Below are 16,768 nucleotides of genomic sequence, written 5' to 3'. Positions count from 1 at the left end.
CTTTGCTTAGGCAGCAGCATGTGTATTGTAAGTGATGCTCATGATCAGCTGATGGCCTCTGCATGAATTGCAGCCCTCCTCTAGCTGATTGCATGTGGAACAGCTGTGGTAACATTCCCATAGCCAACTGCATGGAAACACACTCCAGTATCTAGGAACATCATGTTGGTGTTGGGCCTTTTCATTCACTGTATGCAGGACCTAGATATGTTGCTTGGCAAACAGCATCACAGATGGATTGGGGCTTTACCTCTAACAACATATACTGTGGAGACAGGCCAACACAGAGGAGGGGGATGTGCCTGATATGACTACAAAATGTAAGTGCTGCTATACTGCATTTGAAGTAATGTTGGTTTAACAGGGTGTTTGTATGGATATGGCTGTCCTACATGTTTTAATACCTGGTAACCAAACAGCACACAGAAAAACGAACCTCAATAAAACACATAATCCGGCACCATAAAGGTTGTCCTAAATTCTCAAAGGAACAGTACGACCAACGAAATAAATGAAAATTTATTGTGAATAACAAAAACAAGAACAAAACTCAAAATTCAATAATTCATAAATAGTCCATTAAGCGCTTTTGTCTCCTACCACGGGAGACTTCATCAGAATAACGTTTTTCCACATTAAAGGTTCTTTTATAGATTCTCCTTTTTGAATCAACAAATCAAAGCCTTTTTGGACTAATTAACTATTAACTTTTTAAAGTCACAGGTTAGATAGTAATTTATGAACATGTCAGGGACATAAATAGACACAATGAAAATAATGCACTTTATAGACATGTACTCAATTGTTCCAATGCTGATTTTAGATTTTGGATACTGGAAGAGGTCGAATACCCAGAGAGAGGAGGTGACTGGGAGACCAAAATTGAATATAGAGAAATGATATGGCAAATGAGATTAGATTCAAGTTGTGGTAAAGGTCTCAACAATCATATATCCATTACACCAGCTCTCAAGATTTTAGCAATGGACCCAAAAATAATCAAGGGGTAACTATGTAATTTTTTATTTATGTACTCTACAAATAGACATGCATATTCTAGGAGGCAGCTTCTAAGACATTTTTATAGTCATTTTTATAGTCATTTTTATAGTTAATTTCAAAGTCATTTTTTAAAAGTTAGAGAACATCCAAGTTTTACAATAGTTTTTAAGTATGTATTTATTTAATGTATTTTATACAATTTTAATATTTTTATGTGTATTTATAGGTATTTTTAATATTGGTATTTAATATATTTGTATGAATATTCATATATATATTTTATTATACAGTATTTATGTATTGTCAAGCATATAATATATTAATATATTAATGTATAAAATAAACTACATAAATAGTATAAATTGGCACATATGCTTGTGTTGCCTTAATGGAATTCTTATATCATGAATTTTATTATTATTAAGATATTAATAGCTGTGGATTTCATACCTGGTTTCTTTGATGGGAATAGGCACTTGCACTTTTAAAACAAAAAAAACAAGAAGAGTGTGGTTCTTCTTCTTTTTAAGATTAAGAAATATGTTTCTTTTTATTTATGTACACATATATATTTTTTTTCAATACTGTTGTAATTAGGCTGGTTAGATAAACTGACTATCTAACCTGTGACTTTAAAAAGTTAATAATTAGTCCAAAAAGGCTTTGATTTGTTGATTCAAAAAGGAGAATCTATAAAAGAACCTTTAATGTGGAAAAACGTTATTCTGATGAAGTCTCCCGTGGTAGGAGACGAAAACGCTTAATGGACTATTTATGAATTATTGAATTTTGAGTTTTGTTCTTGTTTTTGTTATTCACAATAAATTTTCGTTTATTTCATTGGTCGTACTGTTCCTTTGAGAATTTAGGACAACCTTTATGTTTTAATACCTGTCATGTCAGTGCTATGTTTATGAGGAAATCCCCAGCTGTATGGTCATCTGCAGACTGTGCAGTGTGTGGTGCCTTTTGTTTCTTGTGTTACCCACAGAGCACCTATCTGTGACCTACAGAAGCATAGTGTGAGGATTGCAGTCAGTACATGGTGACAGCCGTGAGAGTTACTGACTTCATATCCCTCATAGAACATATGTTGCAACAAACCCTGTTACAACAGTAAATGTATGAGGTTATCACAGCAACATGTCAATATTGGCTCTGTGTTTGTGCCTCCAGCCACAACTCTGTCAACCTTTGTACATATGTCATGCAGTAAGAGGTGCATATGTTCTGTACACCATATTGATTGCCATCTTGTTTGATAACAAGCCATTGAGATATCAGACTGCTACACATGTTATGTATAGTAGGGGTTATATTTGAGGACATAACCTGGGCATTCTGTGGTTGTGTGTACAGTACTGAGGTCTGTGTACTTATGGTGATAGTCGACAGTGTGTGTATTGTGAATATGTACCTTGGCCTGTGTACGGACTGTGGTAGATGTCATTGTTTTTGGTCCTGTTCTATCTGATGTTACATGCTGCTCCACTGTATGTTATCCTATCGGCTTAAATGTTTGTATGGCCAAACACACATATGTCTGATACCACAGACAGGCATCGGACCAGTATATGTAGGGTTCGTGTGTGAGTGGCACATATGAGGATGGTGTTGATCAGATAATCCATATACTGTAATGTTACCCTAGCTTACCATATGTGGCTGTGACTGTGTTCACATTGGTTGCGGTTATACGCTTTAACACAGATGTATGTTACTCTGTGCTGTGACATGCCTGTAGAGTCTGCTATATATGCAGGTACATATGTATTCCCCCATAGGAAATTAATGTTAGCAACAGAAGTAAAGGGAATTTTAAATGCAAGAGGTGTAATTTTTATCCACACATTCTTGAGACAGGTGACAAGTTTGTTCTGAATGGAAAAATTATAATGATTAATGGACATAATTGTAACACTCAGAACATCATATATATTGCGAAATGCCAGGATTGTCCTATATTTTATATAGGCAAAACTAGTAGGTATTTCAAAAATCATATACGGGAGCACCTACTAGATATCAGGCATGGAAGGCAGACTAATGCATTAGCCAGACATTTGAACGAATGTAGGGACCATACTTTTACATTTTTGGTAATTCAACACCTACAAAAAGATCCACAGGGTAAAAGTCTGAATGTACATTTAAATGTCAGTGAACTAAGCTGGCAGTTGAGACTTGATGACACCAAGTATCCAGGAATTAATGAAGTCATTAGTATAACCAGTATTTTAAAGTTAAAAAAAATGTTTAGGTTGAACTTATACATACATTTTGAGAAGCAACCTTTCTATGAAGCTACATTTTTTTATTTATGAAATTGAATGTGGCATTAACTGGTGTGTAGGTCAAATCTGATTTTAAAGTGTATTCTTCTGATGTAAAATCTTATCTGATGATTCTTTTTGAAGTGAATTTTTTTAATTAATGCTAATTATTCAATCAGTGACCACTGAGTATTATAAAAGGCTAGGTTGGGGGTTTGAATTTTGTTCTGAGGAAGTCCCTTGTAACTTTAGGGGAAGAAAGCGCTCAATGTGGATATTTTGTTAATAAAGCTGTTTGTTTTCCTTCACTGGGGTTGCTCTGGTTCTACAGTTTTTGGTTTCTCGACTACAGTGATTTATGTGATATACCCATCTACATGACTGTTAACATCCACATTGTCAGTCTTGGTCTACATGTCTTGCACTAGGGGTTCTGTGTATACCTCTGGACTGACCAGAGTGTATTAAGCTGTCCATATATATTGGCCATATCTCTGCTGTTGTCCACAGGATCATTACTGTGCTAGCAGCGGTATTGTACTATGATGTCCTTAGGATGTCTGTCAGTAGCCAATGGCGCACATGTTAAAAGCAGATGTGACCTCCCACACACATGTCTGTGAAGACAATCCCTATTACAGTAGCAATAGTCTACAAATATACCTGCAATACATACCTGACATCCCCTTTCACTAAGAGGTTGGGACTATTGGGGCTGAGGTAGGGCTCCACTCCATGTTCAGGACATATGGTGAACATATATGTATATATATATATATCCATACATCTATATAGATATATACACATAGACATATTGACATACATAGATGGATATATATATATATATATATATATATATATATATATATATATATATATATATATACACACACACATATAAACACTGAGATATATACATATACAGAGCAATATATGTCTACACATATACAGATAGAGATACATATGCACATATATGTATGGAAATATATATATATATTGACAGTAATAGGTATATCAGAATAGATATGCATGCACATATAGTTATAGATATCTACATATATATCCACATAAATAGACATATCTGTACACATAGGATGTGCATACATATATAGCTATATATAGACATACCTGTGGAAGCATGGAGGTGTTTAGGTGAAATGGCAGTGGAGTTTTTAACCAGATGGTTTAATGAAATCTTAGAAAGTGAGAGGATGCCTGAAGAATGGAGAATAAATGTTTTGGCACCGATTTTTTAAGAATAAGGGTGATGTGCAGAGCTGTAGTAACTACAGAGGGATTAAATTGATCAGTCAGAGGATGAAGTTATGGGAAAGAGTAGTGGAAGCTAGGTTAAGAAGGGACATGATGATTAGTGATCAGCAGTATGGTTTCATGCTGGGAAAGAGTATTACAGATGTGATGTTTGCTCTGAGAGTGTTGATGGAGAAGTACAGAGAATGTCAGAAGGAGTTGCATTGTGTTTTTGTAGACTTAGAGAAAGCATATGACAGGGTGCCTAGAGAGGAGTTGTGGTATTGTATGAGGAAGTCAGGAGTGTCAGAGAAGTATGTAAGAGTGGTAAAGGATATGTACGAGGGTAGTGTGACAGAGGTGAGGTCTGCAGTGTGAGTGATGGATGCATTTAAGGTGGAGGTGGGGTTACATCAAGGATCAGTTCTGAGCCCTTTCTTATTTGCAATGGTGATGGACAGGTTGACAGACGAGCTCAGACAGGATATATGCTGCACTAAACAGATGTGTATGCAGACATATGTATGAGTAACATGTGTATGCACCTGTAGACATATATCGACCTATTATATGTATATATCTATATTCCTGTCATGTGTAAACCTCACAGTTGTGTATACCCTCCCAGATGTATCTCACCATATGTATTTGCTATGTGTACATTATGATAAAACAACATATGTGATGCAACAGTCATATTAATAACAAGTACTATACAACTGTGGAAGTAAAGGCAATTGTTCAATACTACTCAATATGTGTATTGACAGATATACTAGTAAAACAACAGATGCCTTCACAGTGGTCATGGTGTAGTGGTTAAATGTTGTGACTATAGTGTACAGGGTCCTGGGTGCAAGACCTACAAGGGCTGTCCATTTTGTTGCTGGACAGAACAAAGGCTGTCAGATACAGAGTAGTTAAGGCAGTTTTGAGCATCTATAAGTGGGTTTGCATGGGTTTGTGAGAAGCTAAGTGGTGCTAAGCTATGGGTAAATGTACGGGTGCTTACACAGTGTAGGCTTCACTTACCATTGTGCAAATCATCTCAGCTGTTATGTTGCAGCAATGTTGATACTTGCTAAGCATGGCTTAGCCCTGGTAACCAGTTCACACCACCCAGTCTGGTAACATAGCAGTGTAATGACATCTGTAATAAGTGTATGTAATGCCTGTGTGCTGTCATTACAGTAGCAAGGGGTGTGAGTGTCATGCGTGGGACACAGAAGTATATGAGGCCTGCACAGCACTGTTATCCATGTGAATGTGTTACATACAGGGGTAGTAGCCCAGGGTACGTGCTGTCACACTGGCATGTAGTGTATCATGGTGGTACTACTGTTGACAGTGCTTAACCAGGCAAGAGCAGAGTAATAAATGTAGTACTGACAACAAGCACACCTGCAGGCATAGCTGGACTTTGAGGCCTCCCTGTTGTATCCCTGGTGTGTGAGCTGTGTCACAGTATATAACCCCTACTGGGTAATGATCCAACATGTGGAATGTAACTGTAGACTACCATCTGTACAGCACATGTTAGTGAGAGCTTCTGACATGTAGTTATGGCATACATATTGTTGTCAAATGTCTATCTCTCAACACACTCATCCTACTACATAGCTACTTGCCAAGCTGATGACTGTCAGTCCCTGTACAGATGTGCAGATGGCAGGTATCCAGCTGGGATATGTACAGGCAACCTAAGCTTGATTGGCACTGACATATCTGCCCAGCTGTGTAAGACCTGGCACATATAGGAGATGACACCCTGTACGCACCACATGCCACGGGTACCTCCACTACACTACCACAGTCAACAGAACATGCTAGGGTATAGGTCTCCATCACAGACACTAACCATGTGTTGTAATGCATGTTGCATACATGTTAACTTGATCACCTCAGCGGCCATGTGCAGGAGGCATCTGGAGGATTGGCTAATGCATGTCATTCTTGTCTGTTGATAGATTGCCTGCTGCCACTTGGCAGGTGGCAGGATGCCACTGTACACACAACCCCCTACACAACCCATCTCTCCTTCGACAATAGCTAGGTACACAGCTATGACCACATGCAGGGATGCACCCCTGTACTGACACGTGTATGTGTGTATGACTGAGTATAGCAGTGTGTGTGTGTGTTAGCACAACTGTACTTGGGAATTCCATGAGGGCCTTCACAACCACCGCAACACCCATTGCCATAGTCAGTTGTGGCTGCTGCTGTATGGGACATTACATGCACCCTGTTAAACTCCTGTCCATACTGGCTACACAAGCCTTGCAGTACCAGCACAACAGTGTTATACAAATGGTTTGATAGGCATGGGGTACCCATTGTGTTCTGGCAAGTGTGTGCATGTCCATATATCTGTAGGGTACAGCATTCCGAGGCCACATACTCTTATTACAATACCCATTGCCACACAGTAGTACAGATAGTGTTGTTGCTGCTCATAGGTGAGGCATGACAATGCAACACCTTACTATGCATGTGGAATGTGCATTAGATGCATATCTCAGTAGTACCACTGTTGGGGGGGTATACTATGGTTTGTATCACAGTCATGGCCAATGTGTGATGGTGGGTATGGCAGAGTGTCATCATGGGTTTCAGAGAGTGCAATATCCACTGGGAGATGTGGGTGCTGTGTACACTGTCATTACACCAAGGTACACCCAGTATATGTCCCATGTACCACACTATGGTTACCACTGTCACCATCAACCATACAGGTAACTGATACCACAATCCAGGCCAGTTATGCATGTGCTGTGTGCAGCCGACCTGTAACACATTGGACACATGGTCAAGTTAGTTAGCAGTGATAGGCCCTGGTCTCTTGGATGTGTGTCTGCCTGTTATGTCTCTGTTAATGTGTATATGAAGGTATGTCATACTATGTATTGTCCATATACACCCATTACATCCCCCATTAGCATACTGTACATGTCTGAGAATGTTCTGCATGTAACATGTAACCTGGGACACACCTCACCCTAAACACTGTGTGGTGTGAGCAATGTAAGCCACACAGTTCAGCATCACTACATATGTAGGTAGGGGTCTAGTCCCAGTGTTGCCAAATAACAGTGTGCATGTATGTGGATGGGTCTACATCAGGTTGCAGGGTATACATGCCCCAGCAGGTCACCTGTCCATGTGGCACAGGCAATAACTGTTATACTAACCTGTGACATGTGTTCAACTGTACCCCAGATATGTCACAGCCATAGTGTCACCACAGTGCCATACCCTGTTGTGGAATATGACTGCAGACCATCCTCGTGCTGACACATGTACACCTACAACACAAATGGATAACATTAAAGAGACCACAATCAACCAGTGTTACTAACAGCTATAATGCATCATTGCTGGATGGCTACACTACCTGACATATATGCATTACACTTTACTCCTGACACCATGTTACACTGTATTACTGTGGTACACTGTAGTACAGTTACCATGTGCACCAGAACTATATTATCCTGTTCCTGCATTGATGGTATGGATGACAGGGATGTGGCACAGGTGTCATCATATGCACAGGGTGTGTTGTTGGTTTGCCAGAGGCCGAGGGTGGGCCATACATTTGACACCATGTGTGTGGGTGAGGGGTGTACTGAGGTGAGCTGGGTATGGTGATGTATGTAGGTATGGGGTTGCCCTAGATGTGTTTGTATAGGGTGTGGGTATGCATGCACACAGTTCTGCCATGTGGCTGCCCTACACAGGTGTTTATGGACAGCTGCAAACCATACCTGGCAGGGTGTGCAGTTCACTGCCTCTGGCCATGGACACATGGACTGTGCCTGCCAGGGGTTCCATGGGCACATCCAGGTACAGCCCTCGATGTGCTACTCTCACCTGCCAATGACTAATGTCTGCTGGTACCTGGTCCCTCCTGGGACTGGCCAGGACCAAGTGCATGTGGCCTGCTGTAGTGTGGTGTGGACAGCAACCCCCCACACTGCCGGGGCTGGTACTGCCACTACAGGAGCCCCTTGGTGTCCTAGCATGTCCACGTTGACTGCCAGCTGTTGGTGCTGCTGGCCTACATCCACATGGCCATCACCGCACCCCCACCACATGTTCAAGCACAAACATACCACAGTCGATGAGGGCCATCATCTCACCAGACCTTCTATCCATGAGCTCGGTATAAGCACGGATGGCATCAAACAGTTCATGGACGTTGTTGCTTACAGATGTGAAAGCAGCCCTCTGCAGCCTCAGGCCCTGTCTGGTGTAACGTTCCATATGTGCCTGTGCCACCATGACAGCCTGAAACATGTGCCTGCTGGTATCAGCTATGTTGCCTCTGCCAGGAGCATGATGTCCAGTGGCTCTATCATGAGCACCCTGAGAAATCTGCCTATGTGGTGCCCTGCTGGACATCTGGCTATGCCTGCTGTGACCAGACACAGTAGGCATGGTTACCACACATTCCTGGGCACTGCCACCAAACGCCAGCTGTCCCTCCGCTATGGCCACTGGTGATGGGGTATGTATAGGCACTGAAACTGTGTGCGAGGTTGGGGTGGCTAAACGGGGGATGTCAAGTGATGACACAGTGTTGGCCCCTGAAAACACCACCTGTGCCTTAACAGTACTATCAACATCTTCAGTGTCTGTATGGACAGCAACATCAGTTTGCATGCAGAAGGGACCCTGACCCACCTCGCTACCTGTGGAGGAAAACAATAAATGCACTTTAAAACCTGTACAGCATTGCCTAACTGTACACACACACACACACACACACACACACACACACACACACACACACACACACACACACACACACACACACACACCACCGTAATACCTACCTGTCTGTGACTTTACAGACAGTCTCACGTATATGTCCATGTGTAACCCATCCTGCATTACACTTGGTAACATACATACATTGATACCACTCATAAACATAGTCCTCTAAATGCCTACACAAGCGATCACAACAGAAGACCAGTTACTACATTTCCTGCCTGAACTGTGTATAATGGTTTTAGATGGCCTTACTGCTGTCATTCGGTGTTCACCCTGTGTATGTCCGGACATAATGAGCATGGCCCCTATATGTGCGGGCTACTATGTTCAATCCATAATATCACGCACTTGTGTGTCATGTGTATGTAATTCTCAGTACATGACAGATACTGCTCAATCAGCATATCATGTGACAACCGTAATATATGGATACACTCCCTGGTGTTGACTACTACTTCCCCAATGCATCTGTAGTGCTGCATACGTGGGTTGTAGGTGACTTCTCTGCTGAATGTGATATTAAGGGTGTACCTGGTGTCTACCTTGCCTTTCAATGCCTGTTCCATGCTACAGACCATATTATACTATCAGCTGTCCTGTGATTAAACACATGACAAGTATACTTGGTGTGTAATGTGGCAGTCCATGTCCGTGTACTGCATGGTCCCAGAGGGAGGTACTGCTGTATGAACACGGCACAATCACACATGTGCATACATGGCCAGTCACACAAACACACACACATGCACACACGCATCCTACATGCGTCAACTTCCCCCCACTTCACAAGAGTGGCCCTACAGGCAAATTAACTACCCACCAGGATGCACACACACACACACATACACACACACACACAAACACACACACACACACACACACACACACACACACACACACACACACACACACACACACACACATAAAGGTGAGGCTGCACAATGATAGTACACACAGTCCTCCTATTACCCATCTGTCAACATGCATAACATATGGTATCCAACAACATGCAGTGCAGCTATAGTCAATTCATGCTAGCAACAGTATACATGTGTGTGATGCATGTGCTGTATCACTAAGTGAAGCCCCTTCCTCTGGATTCCACTGCACTCATGTACACAGTATTGCTGTGCACCTGTTCTGCACCCTGCCATGTACTGTGCACCACACCTCACAGGTGTACAGCCCATTGCTGAATGTGTATTACTGTGTTGGTTATGTCAGCTTGAATACTCACAGCCCCTATGTTTTCCAGCAACACATACCTGGGATGATATGTGGACAGATGTTATTTGTGAATCCCTGATGTCTGATACACAGCTCTCAACATCAGCAAACCATGTATGACCAATACAATACTCTTACACTGACAACCATCAGACCATACTGTGGCTATGGGGGGTGTACACACCCTTATTGATATGACGTACCCATCCTTGATCTGCCATGAGACCACATCACCGCATATCTTAACAGTATATGAGCTCGATATGTGACATATGTCCTATACTTTCACATGCAGTGTCTACGGAATGCGTTAGGTGTGCAGATGCTGACCATGATGCATACACACCGTGTGGGCATATGTGTGCACACCCTTATTATGACAGTTTGTTGCACCTCTTGTTGTGTGTACTACAGCAGTCATTACTCCTGGCAGGGGTATGCCAGCGTGGGCCATCTGCATTTGCCAGTGTATGTTCAGTCTGCCCTACACATGTCCCTCTAATTTGCATGATTGCAAGGTCTACTCATGTGCACATCCCTTGGTGTTCACACACTGCCGTCACTATTACTGTGGGGGTAGGGTTATGGCTGACACAGGACCTGAACCTGACTATGTGCAGATACAGCCATTCTTAGCATCCTTAGGATCCCTGCTGCAGTGCACTGGTGTGTTATGCTGACCCCCCCCTTCAGCCTTTTTGCAGATGCATGACAAGTAAGCCCTACATGTGTGTCACTTTGCAGTGTCCCATACACTGAACACCATATGTCACAGCCTAGTCCCAGCTGATAATGTGGACCACTTTAATGCCTTATGCCATTGTGTATCTCTGCAGCAGTTGCCATTGTCCTACAGGTATATACACTGGTGTTGCACTGTATATGGTGAATTGGTGAAGTTTCAGCCAGAAACTAGTAGTCCATTGGTCGTTTTGGGCCAATTCCTAGCTCCTTTCAGCCCCCTGCTATAAAACACGCTAAAAGCTCGTTTTCCAGCTTGTACCAACTCAGAACAGATCCTCGTGGTGGCCTGCAGAGTGATCCAAGCAGCAGAGAGCTAAAAGAGTGACTTTCTACCAGATATAAGTATTTTTTGTGGCTTTCCCACTGTTATTAAGCTAGCGACTGCATTTCGCCTGTTTTACTGCTACTTTAAGTGATTTTTGCATTTTACACTGTTTATTGCACTTTAAGTTACTAATTGTTGCAAATTGTTTCTGTAGGCTACACACTAAAGTGCTAGCTGATTTACAGCATTTATAGCATTTACTGTCTGTTTTTTTCCTTGTCTGTAAAAAAAAAAAAATCTCTTGTTTCCCGCCTTACTGAACTAGAGTAGTCCAGTTTCAGAGTTGCTGATCGCTGGGCTTTGTTTTTAGTTCCTGTTACTGATCCATTGCCTTATTAGGAAGGAGGGAAGTTTCTTTGCTTACCAGTGGGAGTGGGAAGCACTGAGCGCCTTTTCCGATTTGGTGAAGTTTCAGCCAGAAACTAGTAGTCCATTGGTCGTTTGGGCCAATTCCTAGCTCCCTTCAGCCCCTGCTATAAAACACGCTAAACGCGTTAGTGCGATTTAGCTGAGTTGCCACTGTTGCACACAAGAGCAGTGGCAGTTAATCAAGGTTAAACTATTCGGGCCATTTAAATTCCACTCTTCAAATTTTCCCTTAGAACTACCTTCCTTGAGCTGTACTGCTGATCTAACCAGCATATCCTATAACTGAAAAGTTCATCTCTACTTGATTCCCAAGTAGACTATTCTCTATCTGTAAAGCCTAGCACTTACTCCTACAGTACTTGCACCTTGATAAAGCACTCTTATTATAGATAGTACCCCACCAGCCTAAAACCCACTTCCCCGGAGTCCTTTGAAAGTCTCTTTATCTACTACTTCTAGTATGTCGAGGGATCAGTTGCTAGTGTCCTCTCCAGCTCAACTGGTGAACCTGGGAATATTGAGGCAATGTTACAATTGCCTCATGTACACAGACAATCCTCTCCTTCTCCCACAAAACACAAATACATGCGAGAGATGCAACTATACGGCCAAACTGGAGGCTGAGCTCTCTCAACATAGGACTGGCAAGACCAGACAGGAGGAGAAGGTAACCACACACAATACATACCCAGTCACACATGGTACCATCACAACTTCAAATCATACACATACTCACACAAAGACATACTCGAGGCTCTGATCAAAAATTTACCAAAACAGCAGAGGCCACCAAAGCAGACACCCAAACAACTACCACCTCACGACCCAACACATGCAACACATAGACCACACAGTCAGAGTGTCAAACAGTCACAGCCCTTAAGGCCAAACAAAATGCCAGACACACTTGTCATTGGTGATTCCATAGTCAGACACACTGACATCCCGCTCACCAGACTGAGTAAGGAGAAGGTCACAGTAAGCTGCCTGTCGGGCGCTAGAATCCGCCACATAACGCAAGCACTCAGGTCTCTCAACAGCAGGTACAAGAACGACTCAGTCATTGTCCACGCTGGTGTCAACAACCTGAGATGTACCTCCTTGGACTACATGAAAAGGGACATCGAGGAGCTCTCTGATTATGTAGCCCAGGCAGGTATGACCCTGACCTTGAGCAGTATCCTACCTTCACCTAGAATGATGCCACAATACAGTGATAAGATGATCAGCTTTAATAATTGGCTTAAATTCTGGTGTCATTCAAAAGGGGATCAATGTCTGTCTGCCTGGGATGACATGCTGGACAAGCCACGCTGCCAAGGGACTGCTTGCACCTGTCACCCTGGGCTTCCAGATATTGGCAAAGGCTCTTGCCACCCCCATAATGCCTTTTAGGCAAGGCTCAAATTCTAAACCTACCACCCTAGAACACCAAAAGGAAAAAACTAAGGGTAATGCTGCTCAATGCCAGAAGTCTCAATCTCAAGATGCACTTTTCGAGGCCCTTCTCAATATGGAGAACATCGATGTCTGTGCTGTGACAGAAACCTGGTTCAAGGCTCCTGAGAGCACCCCAGCACTAACAGGTTTCACCTCATATCATGCGTTCCGGCCCCAAAATCCGGACAACACCAAGAAAGGAGGGGGGGTGTCCATATTCATAAAGGACACCCACACCTCAAGGTTGGTGGCAACGCACGATGCATCGGAGACCACCCAGGTGCAATTAACCATAGGCAAGACTGGTCTGCAATTTGTAGCATGTTACAGGCCGACCTCTCAAACTCAGGAACCTCACATGGCCTTCCTGAAAACATTGGAGGGGATAAATGTATCTCCAAACACCATCATACTAGGTGACTTCAACTACCCTAATATAGACTGGGAACACTACTCAAGCCCGAACACTCTAACCCAAAGATTCCTGGAGTTCATAAACTCAAATGCCATGGAACAACTAGTCACCATCCCCACAAGAGGAGAAAACATACTTGATCTCATCATCAAGAAAATGGGATCAAAATGTTCAACACCGGAAGTATACCCCTCACTGGTGAGATCAGATCATAAACTAATCTTGCTGGAGGTCCTTATCCCGCCCCCACCTGAAACAAAAAAGACCACAGTGAAAAACTTCTCAAAAGTCGATTTCACACTTCTAAAAACTAGTGTGGTCTCCTTTAAGGCCCCTGAGCCAGTGGTAAACATTACTCAAACCGCTGAATCACTTACAAATGCCTTCTACCAGCACCTACAGGACTGCATGGATCAGGCAATCCCAAACAAAACTAAGACTCTCTGTACCAAAGGCAAGCGTCCAGTCTGGTGGACCCCAGCCATAAACAAGCTCGACAACAAAAGGAGGAAGCTACTACAAGATAGAGCAAAATCCTTGAAAGGTAAGACACCTTTGATCATTATAAGTAAAAAACTAAGAGCTCTCATAAAATCATCCAAAGCAAATTTTGAGAGAAAAATCGCCAAGGACTCTAAAGACAATCATAAGGCCTTCTTTAGCTATGTTAGAAACCTAGGAGGAAACTCCCAGATATGCTCAGAATTAGTTCAAAATGATGTGAAAATTACTGAACCTACACACATTGCCAACATACTGGCTGACAGGTTCAGTGCAAACTCCCCTCCCCAAAGGAGAGATATCTATTCCAGAGGATTGTAGCCCCCAAACATCTCCAACGCCCAGGTGAGAACTGCCTCACTAAGGCAAAAACACAGCATCCATGGGACGGATGGTGTCCCCGGCTGTGTGCTTCACGAACTCAACGAGGAATTAAACCCACAGTTAGGACAGCTGTTTAATCTTAGCCTCACCTCAGGATACGTACCCAAGGAGTGGCGGCGACTGTGGTCCCACTTCATAAGGGTGCTGCCTCCACAGACCCTGGAAATTACCGCCCCATTAGCTTGACAAGCCTTATCTGCAAAGCCATGGAGAGGATCATAATGGAACTCATAAATAAAGACATAGGGAACTTGCAGACTTTGGATCCAACCCAGTTTGGCTTTGTCAAAGGCAGATCCTGCCTCTTAAACTTGGTTGACTTTTTCGAGACAGTCACCAAGGCCATTGATGAGGGAAAGGCAGTCCATACAGCCTACCTCGACCTGGCAAAGGCCTTGACACAATACCCCACTCAGGTATCATCGAAAAACTCATCAGCTTGAATGTAAACCCATACATCACAAGATGGGTTGCAAACTGGCTAAGTGACAGAACCCACAGGGTCAGAGTTGCTGGAGCCATGTCAGACTCAAAGCCTGTCACAAGTGGTGTCCCACAGGGCTCAGTCCTGGGTCCACTCTTGTTTGGCATCTACTTTTCTGAAGTACAAGCAAACACAGGAGGGTTATGGCTGACAAAGTTTGCAGATGACTGCAAACTAGCCATAGTCGAAAACACATCTGACACAGATATCCTCCAGAAGGGCCTCACAGAAACGGATAACTGGTGCCAGAGCCATGGCCTGAAGTTAACGCCAAAAAATGCATAGTCATACCCTTCGGGAAAAACAAGGTTACCCCTAACTACCATATAGGTGGCAATCCACTGAGCACAGAAAAAGTCATCAGGGATCTGGGGACCCAGGTTGACAGTAGCCTTTCGTTTGACACTCATGTTGCTAAAGTAGTTAGGAAAACCTTCTATATCGCCCACCTGATCATGAAGGGATTCACATCTAGATCAAGGGAGATCATCGTCCCCCTGTACTCATCACTCATTAGACCTATGATTGAGTACAATGCCCCGTTCAGAATGTATCTGACCAGACACCTGCTGCAGCTTGAAAGGTCCCAAAAGTTCCTCACCAAAAGGATAAAGGGTCTCAAAAATATGTCTTATGCTGCCCGACTGAAAGAACTCCAGCTCTATTCAGTCTCATACCGCTTGCTCAGAGGTGACCTGTGCCTGACATATAAGGCCATGTCAAACCCAGATTTGATGAATATGCTTCACCTCAAAAAATCTAGATCCCTCAGAACCACAAGGGTGGGAGACTTAAACCTTGACACGGTTATAAATAGAACGTGCTGGAGGGACAGATTCATCACCCAGAGACTCCCTATGCTGTGGAACAAAATCCCAGAACATGTGAGGCAGAGCACCTCGCTGGCCTTGTTCAAGAGGAATCTTGACCAATGGATGGGAGATCGCAGATATACCCCAGGGATTACTTCAGTGTCACTGCTTGACAGAGGTACAGCAAAATGATAGGCATAGTTTTTATTCAAACTAAAGGGGTGGCGAAAGCCACAAAACTATGGGCTAGGCTTATAAATGCCCTTGGGCAGATAGCCTAGTATGAACCTATGAACCTATGAACCTATATGGGTGTTGTTCCATACATGTCCCTACTGTAGGCTATGTCTCTCACCATTATGTTACTCCTTGTGGACATATTCCGCAATGACAGGATGTTAGTTATCATGCAGATGTCTGACATACCCTTCCAATACCTCATCATGGTCACCTCTGTGATGCCATGCATTTCACAGCAACAATACGTGCACATGTACAGCATGCATTCTAGGTAGGTGTGTTAGATGTGTGCATGGAATATATCATCACCATTACATGCCCGGTGTATTGGGAAGCATCTACATAAACCATACTCACCAGCTACAGGCTGCTGCCTTGGTGGTATCCTGGAGAGACCTACATAAGAGAGTGAAAGATGCAAAGTCAGTGGCCACACCTGTGGCATTGCTACAGGGTGGGTGCAGTATTACAATACATCAACAGTACATTTCCACAATACTACCATATATGGACATCTGTTTA

Source organism: Protopterus annectens, chromosome 3.part1 (assembly GCF_019279795.1).
Source record: "Protopterus annectens isolate FY-2018-M chromosome 3.part1, PAN1.0, whole genome shotgun sequence".
NCBI classification, from domain to species: Eukaryota; Metazoa; Chordata; order Ceratodontiformes; family Protopteridae; genus Protopterus; species Protopterus annectens.
The sequence above is the reverse complement of the archived record's forward strand: the minus strand, read 5'-3'. Positions refer to the sequence as shown.